Below are 15622 nucleotides of genomic sequence, written 5' to 3'. Positions count from 1 at the left end.
AAAAGGGCCCTTTAATTTGACCTCTGCGTTAAATTATCCAGTCTCTGCAAAAGTACCCAAAAAGTACTGCATTTATTGGACGTTAAAAGCTATCGTCTTCTCAATGTCACCACAATGTCTCATTGGTACATTAGGTACGCAGTAACTAAACAAGGCTGTTGCATGCTAGCATATTGAACAGGGTCCTTTGTGCACAAAGTTCTACAAAGAATGTTGCATGACAAGTTGCAAGAGCACGGTGGGGTTGGGGACCGAGCGATGCTGTTCAGTTTGAAGTGTGTGAAGGTGGAGATTTAGGGTGTCATTCTTACAAAACTGGAAAGGGGATTTACTTCAGCCAGTGTCAGTAAAACGGTACAGTTCTTTGTCCTAACAACCTTCAGCCATTACTCAGTTTGTAGAAGCAATGGTCGCACCAATAATACATACAGCTTTTTGGCTAATATTAATTTCTTCAGAGTATGTATTTGAAAACATATCTTAGGGGCTAATAACCTTCCTATTAATGTCACTATTGTAAATACCTACTATAGATATAATCCAATTTAAAATGCATTTACAATAATAAAGTAATGGTTCTAAGATCCAAACAACTCTAATAATAGCAATGGCAGGTTAAGTTTATGAGAAAATTTACAATATTGCAACCTGAAACGGCCTGTGTTTCCATTTCTCCAAAAATTAAAAGAGGCAGACATAATTTGAAAATAAGTATTGAACTAGGAATTAAAGGTAAAGTAAAATAAGAGTATGTAATATTATGATCTTAGAAAAACTTACAGAGTGGATCAATGATTCCTCAAATAAATTTATGGCAACCTGGAATCCGTCGATTTTGAAATGAAAACACTCAAACTTTGATAGATTTTCTATGACGCTATGAGTAATCGGGAGGTCCAGAGAGACACAAAGTTTAAAATGTTGGACAGGATTCTTCAAACAGTATCTACCTTGTTGTATAAATGTTAAATGGCAAAGATGATAACTTGTACCTACAAAGTCTGCCAAATCCCCCCACCACCCTCTTTCCTCCTAACTTCAAGAGATGATTTTTGTACACTGTGATAACCCTCCCCTTATGTAATCTCATAAAACTGTAAAATAAAAACTTTATGATAATTGAAAAAAAAACGTTAAAGCAAAGAGAGTCTGCAAAAAATATATATAGACACAGAATTTGCATCATATTGAACCAAAGAAGTGGGACAGTTGCCTTAATGCATTTTTGGGGTCTCTTAATAGTAGGGCTGTGTGCCTTTTTCTTTTATTAAAATCATCCTTCATTTCATTTAAAGAAATCGAATTACATGTACTGTCATACAACTGCACCTCTGGCAGACCAGGAAAGTTAACTTTTTAACAACACAGAGCTATGTGTTGAGCTAATAAGTACATTGTGCAACTTAGCCTATACTAATGTATTTTTTGATGGGTGCTGTGCTAGCTTAGCATTGTGTGAAGGACAATGGGGCCTATGCAGAGAGCAGCGAATTTTAAAATTGGCGAGTTTAATAAAAAGTAGCTTTTTTGGAGAGTTTTATTCTCCATATGCAGAAATGTGCGAATTCTGCTATGTTTAACATGAATGCGTGTGGCGAGTTTAAATTGGCGAGATGCGCGGTGCAGAAATGTGTTAAAAAAAAATTGCGCCTTTTTTTTCCTTTCCTATGGCCGCGAGCGGCAGCTTCTTGCCAACTTTTCCTGGCGAGGCAAAAAGGAGACAATCGCGCCATTTTATTGGCGCGAACAGCCGCTAGACCTATTGGTGGCATGTATTGGAAGTATCTGTTATCATATGTATTGGAAGTATCTGTTATCTTCCTGCTAATTGTATCATCTCCTTGGGTTGCAGCACCACCTTCTGTCATTCCACAAAACTGCCTGGCTCTTATGCTACAGTAGGCATATAACATCAGGCATAGCGAGCACAGATAATAAGTTGCAGGATGAGATTAGGGATGGCTTGAAACAACAGGAGCGTAACTCTCACAGAGTATATGTAAAAGATAAAAATGTGTGCGTTTGCCGAGCACGCGCATTTTAAGTGAAACTTCTTTATCTTTTGTCACTGTTTTGTCACAGAAATTGTATTTGTGATGGTGATGTTTTTAATTAAAAATCAAAACACAATTTCAGTGACAAAACGCAAAGAAGTTTGACTTAGAATGTGCGTGCTTCACCCCCCCCCGCCACCCCCAGTTTTAGCTATTTGCACCTCTATATTTATAGTAACTGTGAATTCCTTGTGTGTGTGTGTCTGTCTGTCTGTGTGTGGTTTCACCAAGTGTGGCGTGGTTGGTCCTGCCGGTGGCTGCTGGGCATATGCGCTGAGCCGGTGGGTACTGCGCACGAGTGTTGAGCCGGCGACTGCTGCCAACACTGACGTTACTAACGGCCTTTTCTGCCCATAGTGACGTCACTTCCGTTACTGAACTTCCGTCACCATAAAGGCGATTTATTGCAAGCGAAATTTTGGTAGGTGCCAGCAAAGAAGTTTCACTTCAATAAATAAAAAATAGTGCCGCAGAATTTAAACCCAATTTGGTGAATACATTGTCTGGTTCTACAGTATATGCACTCACAAAACAGGAATCGATATCAGAATTAAGACTCCAAATTGGGTTTAAACACTGTTTCACTATATTTTTTCTATTATCTTTTACATATACTCTATGAGGGTTGCACTCCAGTTGGTTCAATATTTCTTCATGAAAAGCCAAGTGGAAGGTCCATGTGGCAGATCATGCACCTCAGATAGAAGGGGGTGTATTAGACTCTTAATATTACAACCCCAACTGTTTGCTGTAAGGATTGGGCTTCGGTCCCGCTCCCATGATGGTCCCCGTGATGACACAGATGGCGCGCCTCACACTGAGGTTGCGCACAAACGCCGCATGCCCAGGCGTGAAATCACCACACGGATCGGGCTTAGGCCCTGCCCCCATGATGCCATGAAGAAGCTCCCTTGAGCATCTAGGCGCCGGCGACATGCACGGGGTTAACACGATTGCCTCCAATTATTCCACATCTGTGGTACACTCCACCCCTACTTACCAGTGGACAGAATATGTCTGATTATTCATCCCTCACAGCCTGGTGCAGCCCTGCTATTGGTTGTCACTCACATGTATGCTCAGCCAGCCTTCCTCCTAGTTGGCTGAGCATTACCATAGTTTGTGACTCGTGCTTGCCTCAAGCAACCTGCTGTTTACCTTGCCTTGTTTCCTGCCTGCTGCTTTTCGTTGTACCTGAACCTTGCTTGCTTCTGGACCTCTGCCTTCTCTAACCCTTAACCTCGGCTTGTATTTGGACTTCGACCTTCTATATTCCTGGACCCCGGCTATGCACTACGACCATCCGACGTCTCCAACCCCAGACCATGGCGAGAACCACGACCATCCGACGTCTCCAACCCCAGACCACGGCGAGTACCACGATCATCCTAACCTCTCCTACCCTGACCCGGCTACACGACTACGACTCTGCAATCCGGACGCGGTTGTTGGTCAGTGTATTCAAACATCCCCACCTCAGCCTTGCAGTCCTGTCCTGTTTGTGGTGAGCACCCGTTACATTTGCACTGTTATTATACTTTATGGTCACATTTTGAATTCTTTTATATTACTGCCATTGTACTATTGCTTTTAGGATTTCGAAGTTTGGTTAGGCTTTAAATCTGTGTGTACTTGCATATTATTGATTTGAGATGGCGGTGTTTTTTCCGCCTCTCTCCATGTCTGCTTTTTTTATCAAAAATACAGCAAAGAATTTGCAGGCTGAATTTTGACACATTCGCCTATTTCTTGTTGTGATACCATAGAGATATTTGTACACCACCAGGGTAGACCTGAAAAAAAAAGACTTGCAAGGTCTCAAGAAATTATCTACGGTCCTGTGACGGAAGCTTTGTGACAGGCTATTAATAATACACAAAAAAAAATATATATATAACTGGGTTGAACTGGTACGAGACTTAGATATGATAAAATATAATTTATTCCTTGATAAAGGTGAACACACGAGATATACAAATAACAGGCAAAATATGGACACTCACTTAAGATGGAAATGATGAAACAGTCAAATCTAAACTGGCAGTTCATACAGCAATCTTCATAATCCCAAGACACGAAAGACATGAAAGACCTCTGGCATGAAGACTATACATGAAGACAATAGCCATAGGCTGAGCCTGGTTCTTATACAATTATTTCCCATTGAACACAACCTAAACCCAGCCCCTCTCATAAATCAGCGGTGAGGTTGACAGTTTTCCTCAGAGTAAAACTCCTCCCACCCAAGGACGTTTCCAAACTGATTTTCCTATCTAAATAACTTCATAACTTCAGTTCAGTAATACCTACCGGCACGCGAGTAATATTAATACATTCCGGCACGCATGACGCTCCCAACGAGACTAAATATTACAGTGTAATATTACAATTAAGAGAGATATTAATATCTGTCTCTTCGAACTGGCTAAACCTCAGGTGTCTGTATTCATTAGTTGGGGCTTGGTCCCACGAATACACATATGTAACTCTTAGCATGTTCAGCCGAGGACATCTCATAATATTCTTATATTTAATAAGGTCACTCATTCTGATCTCTCCTTGGGTAACCGCACCCCTGGCCCCAATCAATAAATCTCTTTGAAGCAGGGACCCCTGGGTAGTGGACATTTGTCACCTGGTGTTAGATTTCACACCCAATGCCCCAGACCTCCTGAATCAGAGGCGTTTGTAAGTGTGAGTTATAACGCTCACAACCCACTCCAGCTTCCTAACCATTTGGTCGCGATCCTGACCATTTGCATTTGCATTTAGTAGGCAGGCATCTTTGAAGGTAATTTAAACAAAAGGCTAGAATCACTGTTTTAACATTAACCCTTTCCCTCCCGCAGCAACCCTAGTGTATGTGTGGGTGCAAACACTAGGATAACACAATACAGTTACACAGGGGAATAAGCATTTGGATATTGAAGCGAGGTAAAAACACATTACTGGACCTCAGTCCAGTTAACCCCTTGCTTCCCAGGTGAGGGTAGATGGTGGCCAATTGGGGTGTAACCCCTTTAATCCTGGGCCAAATCCTCCTCATTGTCACACCTCCCCTGCTCAAGGGGTGCCTGGTGCCTCAGCTGCCTCCCCCTGGCACTGGGATACCACTGGCACCCTTGAAGCACTCAATAAGTCCTGAGGGGTTGGCCTGGCAAAATTGTCCTCCGGCATTGTCCAGTACATTGTCCTGGCCACAGTGGATCGTGAAGTCCAGATCCTGTGGAGCAGGGCTCCACCGTGGCCGCCGGGCATTCTCCTTTGCCTCCCTCTGCCCCCCACCCAGTGCCTGGTGAACCAAGTCCATGGTGAAGGGGCCCCTTTGCAGACCAGGCTGCACACTGCCCAGAGACTGGTATGTCTCTGCACCAACAGGAGACCAGCTATCCAGCACAGACCGTCGCTTTCCTGTCAACCAAGTCTGGGAAAGAGCTATGTCACTATCCTGTAGTGACCCTACCTGTCCTGGCCCTGTGCCCACCTGTAGCTGCTCTGCTATACTCCTGACTCTCCTCCCTGGCTGCCTATCTACCCACAGCCCCTCCTTTGGGAACCCTGGGGAATCTGTCAGGGGGTCACTCCTGGCCAGTAAGAACAAGGGACCTTCTGCCTACCTAGCCCATCCCTAGCTTCTGCCAGCTGCCTAACATCCCACTGACCTCCTATCTCCCCCTGCTCCATGGTGTCTCCCTGCCTAGCCTCCCCTAGGCCCAGCACCTCAGCCCCTGCTGATGACTCCTGCTGCTTACCTCCCTGCAGCCCACCTGCACTCCTCTCCCCCCTGGGCAATCCTAACCCAGACCCTGGAACTACCTGAGTGCACCTACCTCCCTGACCTTGTCTCCCTCTTACCAGGGATGAGCTCAGTGGCATCTTTCCAGATGCAACCGCCTTAGCTTTTGGCTGGCAGGTATCCCTGGGGTGGCACAAGCTTGCCACTGCCCCGGATACCCCCAGCCCATAGCCAAGCTGCAACAGGGGGTTGCTGATCTGAGACACCCCCTGAGGCTCTGCCAGGATAATGGGAAATTGTAGCTGCAATACCTGCTGCTGTCCCTCCCCGGCTACCACTAGCCCTTCTTCTCCCACTGAGATTGATGCTGGCTACCTACCTGCAACCTCCCCTCACTCCGCGTCTCCCTAGCTAATCCTATCCTGGATCCTAGGGATACCTGAGTGAGGCCATCTCCCTGACACTGTCTCCCCATTACCGGGGATGAGCTCAGGGTTGCTGGTGCAGATGCACCCACCTTAGCTCCTGGCTGGCAGGTAATCTGGGGGTGGTCTAACTTTGCCACAACCCCTGATACCTCCAGCCCATAGCAAGGCTGCAACAGTGGGGCTCTTAACTGAGAGTCCCCTTGCTGCTCCGCCAGGGTAATGGGGAAATCTGGCTGGCTCACTTGCTGCCTTCCCTCCCTGGTTTCCACTGGCCCACCCAACCCTCTCCCAGGCAATCCTACCCTAGAGCTGAGTGCTAATGGGGCTAGCCCCTCTCCCTGAAGCTGTGCCCCCATTACCGGAGGTGAGCTCAGGGTTGCTGGAGCAGATGCACCCACCTTAGCTTCTGGCCGGCAGGTAATCTGGGGGTGGTCTAAATTTGACACTACCCCTGGAATCTGGGGGTGGTCTAACTTTGCCACAACCCCTGATACCTCCGGCCCATAGCCAGGCTGCAACAGTGGGGCTCTTAACCGAGAGACCCCTTGCTGCTCCGCCAGGGTAATGGCGCCCTTCAAGCTGCCCTTCCTTCCCCTCCCCTGGTACCCCTATCTCCTGCCACCCCCCAGTCACCCGTATAGTGAAACAACAGGGTACAGTCATAGGGAAAAATAAGTCAGGGTCAGTCTGCGACTTGGTCTGGCTTACCTCGCTGGTCCCCGCAGAGACCGCCGCTTTCGTTGGTCCCGATTGCAGGGGGACTGGAGTGGCCGCTGCCGGCACCATCTGGGCTGGGCAGCAACGGGCCGCTGCCGCGACAGTGCCCGGGTTGGGTACAGGTACAACGGTGCAGGACAAGGGTCCCAGGTCTTTGTGGAGGAACACAGCTCCTGCTAAACCAGGTAAAATAACCCCCTCCCGCAAACCCTGTCCCTCCCCCCAAATAAAATTGTCGCCGGCAGGATGCCGTAGTGGCGGCTTCTTCGCCACCGCCGCTTCTCCGCCAGGATCAGGTGGATGGCCGCCGCTCTCCGCTGCTGTTGCCGATGCAGCCCATCCAGGTTCTCCAGGAGACGTCCCGAGGAGGGTTGTCGCCCATGCTGGGCGGGAGCCATCAGAGGATGCCGCTAACTGGGTCATCTTTTCCGCAGCTCGTGAGCGCTGGCCTTGAGGGGCTTCTTCGCCCAACCGTGCACGGTCAGGGCACCGGGCATTATTGTGGACCGTTTGGTGGCCGTGCCGCAGCGCCTGCCGGAGCTTCTCCGCCACCGGTGGACTAACCCCAGCAAGGGGCAACGGAGTCCAGAGCGGAGTTGCTTGAGTGCCGGGCTCATTCCAGAGCTCCTCCCCATGCCGGTGGACTAACCCCAGCAAGGGGCAACGGAGTCCAGAGCGGAGTTGCTTGAGCGCCGGGCTCTGGGAGGGGATAAGCGGGTCGGTGTGGTACCGACGCCAGGAACTGAGTCCACTTCGCCGGGAACCACGTCTTGCCCAACGCACACACCAGTGCTAGCTCTTTCAGGGAAAATGGACGGGCCGCCGCAACGGCCGTTACCTCTCCTGGTGCAAGACTTCCATGGTCTCCGAGACCACCCGCTCCCTCCACAAGTCTCTGCCGTCCCGGAGCGGGGTCCATTCCCTGCTCTCCGGGCGGTTTGATGGTTACAGCGGCTGCAGCTGTGGATCTTTGCTCAGCCTGCCGGGTTTCATGCTCACCGATCGCTGCCTCTCTCTCAGCCTTGCTGGCTGCTGGTCCCCGCGCCGACTTGATGCACTCCTCCAATCTCGGTGCCCGGCTCCAGTCAGACGGATGGCCGGCACTTTGGTTCTGGAGGCAATGCTTCTCACAAGTAGGGGAACAGTGAGGAGGTGCCATATCTTGTGTTATATGTTGTACACTGTGTGTTCAATATCTTTAGTCCCAGGAACTCGCAATAACCATCGAGTTCCCACTATATTACAGTATCCCGCAGAACACTAGTAATACAGGTCCAGTTCAATCCCGCCGCTTGCCACCAATTTTATTAATAAGCCTGTGACGGGAGCTTTGTGACAGGCTATAAATAATACACAAAAAAATATATATCTGACTGGGTTGAACTGGTACGACACTTAGATATGATAAAATATAATTTATTCCTTGATAAAGGTGAACACACGAGATATACAGATAACAGGCAAAATATGGACATTCACTTAAGATGGAAATGATGAAACAGTCTAATCTAAACTGGCAGTTCATACAGCAATCTTCATAATCCCAAGACACGAAAGACATGAAAGACCTCTGGCATGAAGACTATACATGAAGACAATAGCCATAGGCTAAGCCTGGTTCTTATACAATTATTTCCCATTGAACACAACCTAAACCCAGCCCCTCTCATAAATCAGCGGTGACGTTGACAGTTTTCCTCAGAGTAAAACTCCTCCCACCCAAGGACGTTTACAAACTGCTTTTCCTATCTAAATAACTTCATAACTTCAGTTCAGTAATACCTACCGGCACGCGAGTAATATTAATACATTCCGGCACGCATGACGTTCCCAACGAGACTAAATATTAAAGTGTAATATTACAATTAAGAGAGATATTAATATCCGTCTCTTCGAACCGGCTAAACCTCAGGTGTCTGTATTCGTTAGTTGGGGCTTGGCCCACGAATACACATATGTAACTCTTAGCATGTTCAGCCGAGGACATCTCATAATATTCTTATATTTAATAAGGTCACTCATTCTGATCTCTCCTTGGGTAACCGCAGCCCTGGCCCCAATCAATAAATCTCTTTGAAGCAGGGACCCCTGGGTAGTGGACATTTGTCACCTGGTGTTAGATTTCACACCCAATGCCCCAGACCTCCTGAATCAGAGGCGTTTGTAAGTGTGAGTTATAACGCTCACAACCCACTCCAGCTTCCTAACCATTTGGTCGCGATCCTGACCATTTGCATTTAGTAGGCAGGCATCTTTGAAGGTAATTTAAACAAAGGGCTAGAATCACTGTTTTAACATTAACCCTTTCCCTCCCGCAGCAACCCTAGTGTATGTGTGGGTGCAAAAACTAGGATAACACAATACAGTTACACAGGGGAATAAGCATTTGGATATTGAAGCGAGGTAAAAACACATTACTGGACCTCAGTCCAGTTAACCCCTTGCTTCCCAGGGGAGGGTAGAGGGTGGCCAATTGGGGTGTAAACCCTTTAATCCCGGGCCAAATCCTCCCCATCGTAACAGGTACGTCTACAAAGATCTTGTACATGTTGATACTTTAAACTTATCATTAGCAACAGATTTATACTTCTTCAAATCCATCAATCCCTGCCCTACCAGCCTATTGAGTTCTACTCATTCCTCATTGCAATCATTTTTAGCATCACTTCTGGTCCATAAACACCAGTATATAGTTCACCACTCTTTAACGGCAAAGATTTACCAACATAATGTCCTTACTTGATTTTTGTTAATTAAAAAAAAAAATCCCCCTATGTGGGAAGCAGGGGATGTCCCGGTGTGAATCACTGAGATACTTACCTCAGTTTGTGATGCTGGTATCTCCTTCATGTTGAACCCCCGTCACGCGGGCCAAAAGTACGCCACGATGGAGGACGTCACAATGTTTTAATACAAGAAGACCATGGCAAGAAGACGGGGAAAAAAAAAAAGTGTATCCCGGGAGGGTTTGCCCGATATAACTACAAGGGCAAAGAAGTACAACAACCACCTGTAAAATAGACTTTACCAAAAACTAAATGTTATCATTTAGTTCCTGAAATCTGTCATATTAGGGTCAAGAAGACTACAGATTACTAAAAGGAAATAGCTATTGCTACACTGTAAATGTTACTATTGTTCCACCACTGCACCAACAGTATGACATGGTATTTAATATCTGGTTTCTCCACACCAGGTGTGGCCAACCCAAAAAATGATGCCCATTTATTGGCACACCAGGGGGGGGGGGGGAAGGCTGGCCACCCCTGCTCTAAATCACAAGGGTATATTTTCTAAATTGTTAAATATTTACTAACAGCCACTAAAAATTGATAATGTCTTCCACACGTTAACGAATACTGTATGCTCCTAATACAGAGTTTATGTCTATGCAAATAACATTATTTTGTTCTTGCATCTCTAAGCATCAGTGGGCTCTATTAAATCTCCCAGCTTCAAAAATGTGGCAAAGCTGTCACAAAAACAGCAGCAGATGTATGGAAGGGAATTCAAAGCAATGATGAGATTATTTTGTTTAGTAAATCTTGTGCAGTTCTTTGTTTTCTGCACTAGTTTTGCTTCTGTATTGATAAATAGACTGATAAATAGATCCCAATGTTTAAAAAAACAATACATACTACACTTACCAGAACGCCCTCCTACTGTCTCTGTACGTTCTTCCTACCAACAAATTAGATTGTAAGCTCTTCTGAGCAGGGACTCCTTATCCTAAATGTTACTTGTATGTCTGAAGCACTTATCCCCTTTATGTATTATTTATGATTGTCACGTATATTACTGCTGTGAAGCACGATGTACATTAATGGCGCTATATACATACATATAAAGAAAAATAAATACATATTAAAAAAATCCCAAATACATGTAAAAAAAAAAAACACATACATATATAAAAAAAACAAGTACATATAAAAAAAAAAACATATACATATAAAACCCCAATTGCTAATAAAAAAACCCAATACATATAAAAAAAAACAGCGCCAGCGGGGACTAAGGCCAGGGCCATGGTCAAAAAGACCGTGCTGAGCCGCGCTGGGGGGAAACATCAGCACGGCTTTAGACGGCGCTTCCGCAGGCGTGCAGAGGCGTGTGGAATTTCAGCCGACAGCCCAATTTAATTTTTCCCGCTGAGGGAAGCGCAGGGTCGGTCACGTGACCGCCAAAGGCCAATGGCAGTCTGTGACGTCGGTGCCGTGACGTGGCGCGCTAGCCCCGCCTCCCGCTCCGCTTCCCATCCACCTCCCACCGGCACACAAGCGCGCTCGCTGACGCTCATGCAGGGACACGAAAAAGCTCCTGCTTGAGCAGGAGAGCATGAGCGGCAGGCCAGTGGCGTCACGGAGGTGGTTCACCCTCATTGGGCGAACCGCTCACGTGACCGGCCTGTCGCGCCGCAAAGCGGGGGAATTTTAAAATCTGCTAAGACCTACGCTTCCGCGCACTTGCGGAAGTGTAGGCGAGCCCCTACTAAAGCTGCTCTAATTGCGGCTGTAGGGGCTCAGTGCTGAGCGGGAGCGCGCGTCGGCACGCTTCAGCAAGCAAGCAGATAACATGGCCGAGGCCTTAGGCTGCGTCCATAGGACTACAGCCATGCTGAGGCACGCGGAGGCTGAGGGAAAGCGGGTGCTTTCCCTGGCCTTGGTCCGCGCGCCGTCCAAGGGCGTGTCGGGGGGGGGGGGGGGGGGCTGTGACGTCACGGAGCTGGTTCGCACTTGAAGCACTGGTTGAGCACTTGAATTTAACATTTTGCTAAGACTTACGCTTCCGCACGCTTGTGGAAGCGTAAGCGAGACCCTGCTAAAGCCGCTCTCACAGCAGCGCGCCTCAGCACAAGGTCAGCGCTCATGCCCGAGGCCTTAGACCTGGGACATAGTTGTTCTAGCAGTGCGGAGGCGCGCTGAGGCTCAGGGAAAGCGGTGCTTTCCCTGGCCTTACACAGCGCGCCATCAGGGGGCGGGTCGGGGGCGGGCCAGTGACATCACGGAGTTGGTTCGCTCTCATTGGGCGAACCGCTCACGTGACCGGCCCTGCGCTCCGGCAAGCGGGGAAATTTCAAAACTCCGTCAGACACACGCTTCCCCAAGCGTGCGGACGCGTGCGCGAGCCCCTGCTAAAGCCGCTCTCATTGCGGCTGCAGGGGCTCAGTGCCGAGCAGCAGCACGGCTCAGCACGGGTCAGCGCATAAGCGCTGACCATGCCCGAGGCCTTAGCCTAACAAGCACTCAGATATACCAGAATAAATGTTCAACAACAAATGTGTCCAAAAATACAAAATAATTTTAATTCAAATCAATACACCTCTAACATAAACACTAAAAATAACACACACACATGGAACCAAATGGAAAGACCTCTTAAATGCAAAATAAACGGACAAAAAAACAAAGGATATTACAAGAAGCAAATCACTAGATCATAATCCTGAGTTGAAAGACTACATTGGGAACAAAGTGCCCAAGGAAGTCACGACCGGCCGATCATTAGTACAAATAGTCTTCTAATCAGCAGGTATACTCATAAAAATACAAGACAATATATTTGTAGTGGAAGAGTCCGCGGGACTATGGGGATTATTAACATTATTTTTTTTTTTTCAACTTAAATTTTTTTATTTTGTGCAGTACATAATATACATACAGTAGATAATCTCTCGGCAGCGTACCGTAACAGTTTACTGCATGTGACAATCCTCTTTGTAAATTGGTGGACGTCTTTGGACAAACTGGGAAGACCGACAGACATACTGGGGGGGGGATCTCCGGCTAGGAGCCGGGGGGGGGGGGGGAAGACAGACAAGGGGAATGGAAAAAGGAAAGAGAGAAAGGAGGGGGGGGGGAGGGAGTATGGGAGTTAGGGGGGTCTCCTTCCGTGGTTCCGCTTCTGCCTCCCCCATGCTGGTTCTCTGCGTCTGAGGACTTTCTGCGTACCCCGTAGGACGTCTGGTTCGTAACTGATTTGTCTCTCTCATTGTCTTGTGTGTCCCATCTTGGTCATACGGGGTTTTGGGGTGGGGGGGGGGGGCGGGGGGCGTCTCTATCTTAGTGTGTTGTAGGTTCCGTCGTTAAGCACTCCCTCAAGGGAGAACGCATTTGTTCCTATTAAAGCCAAATTGAGGACCTCTCCACTCCCCGAATTTCTTTCTGGGCTAACCATGGTGCCCATACTTTTTCAAAATTTTCGCCAGTGTCATTGACTAAGCTTGTTAGCATTTCCATCTGGCATACCGTCCAAATTCTATGTCTAATGTTTGGAATTGAAGGGATTATGTTTTGTTTCCAGCGTGCTGCAGTCTCCCCCCTCATCGCCATAGCAAAGTGAGCTATCAGTTTGTTTTCTCCTTTGGTGAGCCCGATTGCTGGCCTGTTCAGGAGGAACAGCCATGGGTCTAATGGGACGGGTTTACCTGTAATTATGTTCAACCAGTCTTTAATTGAGTCCCAGACTGGGACGATTTTGGGGCAGGACCACAGCATGTGCAACAAGTCTGCCTGCTGTCCACATTGTCTCGGACACAATGGGGAGTAACTGGGCAGGAATTTGGCTAACTTAGCGGGAGTATGGTACCAGCGCATCATTACCTTATATGCGTTCTCCCTTAAGGTTGTACACAGAGCTTTTGGAGGTTGCCGTCACTATCTTTGTCCAGTCCTCCACCTCTAGCTCCTCGCCTAGGTCTGTTTCGCATTGAGTCATGTATCTGGTTTTGTCTTTCACTGTCGTGCTAGAACCGGTCACTTCTTTATACATCTGCGATGTAAGTCTCACCGTGGATGTCCTTGATCGACAGAGCTTTTCGAAATTTGTCATAGGGGACTTTGGCTGAACTTTTTGATAGAATGCCCTGATCTGGAGGTACCTAAAGATCTCGGCATTAGGAATATGGTGGTCGGATTTGACTATTTCGAAAAATTTTATGCCCTGTCTCCCCTCCAGATCCACCAAACGCTTTATGTTGTTTTGTTTCCAGATAGAGAAATCTGTGCTGGATTGGCCCGGAGCAAAGAGGGGGTTATTCCAAATTGGTGTCATACCTGATGCCCTGCTAGTCAGGCCACACTTAAGCCTGGCGCCTGCCCAGATAGACAGCGAGTTGGTCATTGAGGATAACGGCAGTTTGGTGCTATTGCGCACCTTCTTGGGGTACCAGATCAGATGCTCTAGTTCCAATGGGGAGCATGCCTCTCGCTCTAACGCGACCCATCTTTTAGAGTCGGGGTTAGTGTGCCATTGCACAATTTGACATAATTGAGCCGCTCGGTAGTATGATAACAAACAAGGTACCGCTAGCCCTCCCGCCCCTGTTTGTGTGCGCATTATCTGTTTGCTCACTCTCGCCTTTTTGCCTCCCCAGATAAAACTTATCTATCTCAGTTTGGAGGGAGAGAGTTTCCTTCAAATTTAACGGCACTGGGAGCGTTTGAAAAAGATACAAGAGGCGAGGGAGCAAATTCATTTTTACGCAGTGGATTTTACCAATCCATGAGATCTTATTTTTAGCCCACTTATGGAGATCCTCTCTCAGGGTCCGCATCAGTTGCGGGTAATTGGCGTGGCCGATGGTATTATATGTCCGTGTGATATTGACTCCCAGGTATTTGATTTGTTGTTTCTGCCAGCGGAAATTGAAGTTAAGGGCAATTAATTTTTCCACGTGTTTGGGGAGATTTATGTTAATGGCCTCCGATTTGCTCTGATTTATTTTGAACCCGGAGACCCTATTGAACCGTCCCAATACTTCAAACAGGTTCGGCAAAGAGGTGAGGGGCCTGGATATTATCAGGAACACGTCATCCGCATAGAGTGCCACCTTATGCGTCTGGTTTCCGATGGCAATACCTGAAATATCTTTGCTATCCCGTATCTGAGCCGCCAGCGGCTCCATACACAGTGCAAAGAGGAGGGGGGAGAGCGGGCATCCCTGTCGCGTACCACTCTTAATTTGAAAGGGATCTGAAGCGAATCCCTGGTGGGTCACCCTAGCCGACGGGGTCGAATATAGCGCGAATATAGCTTTTATTAATTTGTTGCCCATTCCGAACGCTCCAAGCGTGGCCTCCAGGTATGGCCAGTCTATCCTATCAAACGCTTTTTCCGTATCCAGACTGAGCGCCATAACTGGTATATCGTTGTGATTGGCTATTTCTATCAGATCAATAATCCGTCGGGTATTATCCAATGCTTGTCGACCCTGGATAAACCCGACTTGATCTGGGTGCACCAGTCTGGGTAGGATTAGACTCACTCTATTGGCCAGTAATTTGGAATAGATTTTGATGTCCGAATTAATAAGGGATATAGGTCTGTAGCTCTTACAGTCCTGCGGGTCTTTCCCTGTTTTGTGTATTACTGAAATGGACGCTTGGAGCATTTGGCTAGGGAACAGGGATCCGTTCAACACTTGGTTAAACATACGTAGTAAATAAGGGGCCAATTGTTTCCTAAACTTTTTGTAGTAAAGATTTGAGTACCCGTCGGGGCCCGGGGCTTTAGAGGGTTTCATGTTTTTCATAACCTCCGATAATTCCTCCATTGTAAAATCTCTGCCCATCACCTCTCTGTCCACCCCGCTCAAACAGGGTATATTTGAACTTGCTAGAAAATTCTCCAGGGCCACCTTGTTCGCTGGTGATCTGGTTACTTTATCCCCGTCATATAATTTTGCG

This window comes from Ascaphus truei, chromosome 4 (assembly GCF_040206685.1).
Source record: "Ascaphus truei isolate aAscTru1 chromosome 4, aAscTru1.hap1, whole genome shotgun sequence".
Classification (NCBI taxonomy): domain Eukaryota; kingdom Metazoa; phylum Chordata; class Amphibia; order Anura; family Ascaphidae; genus Ascaphus; species Ascaphus truei.
The sequence above is the reverse complement of the archived record's forward strand: the minus strand, read 5'-3'. Positions refer to the sequence as shown.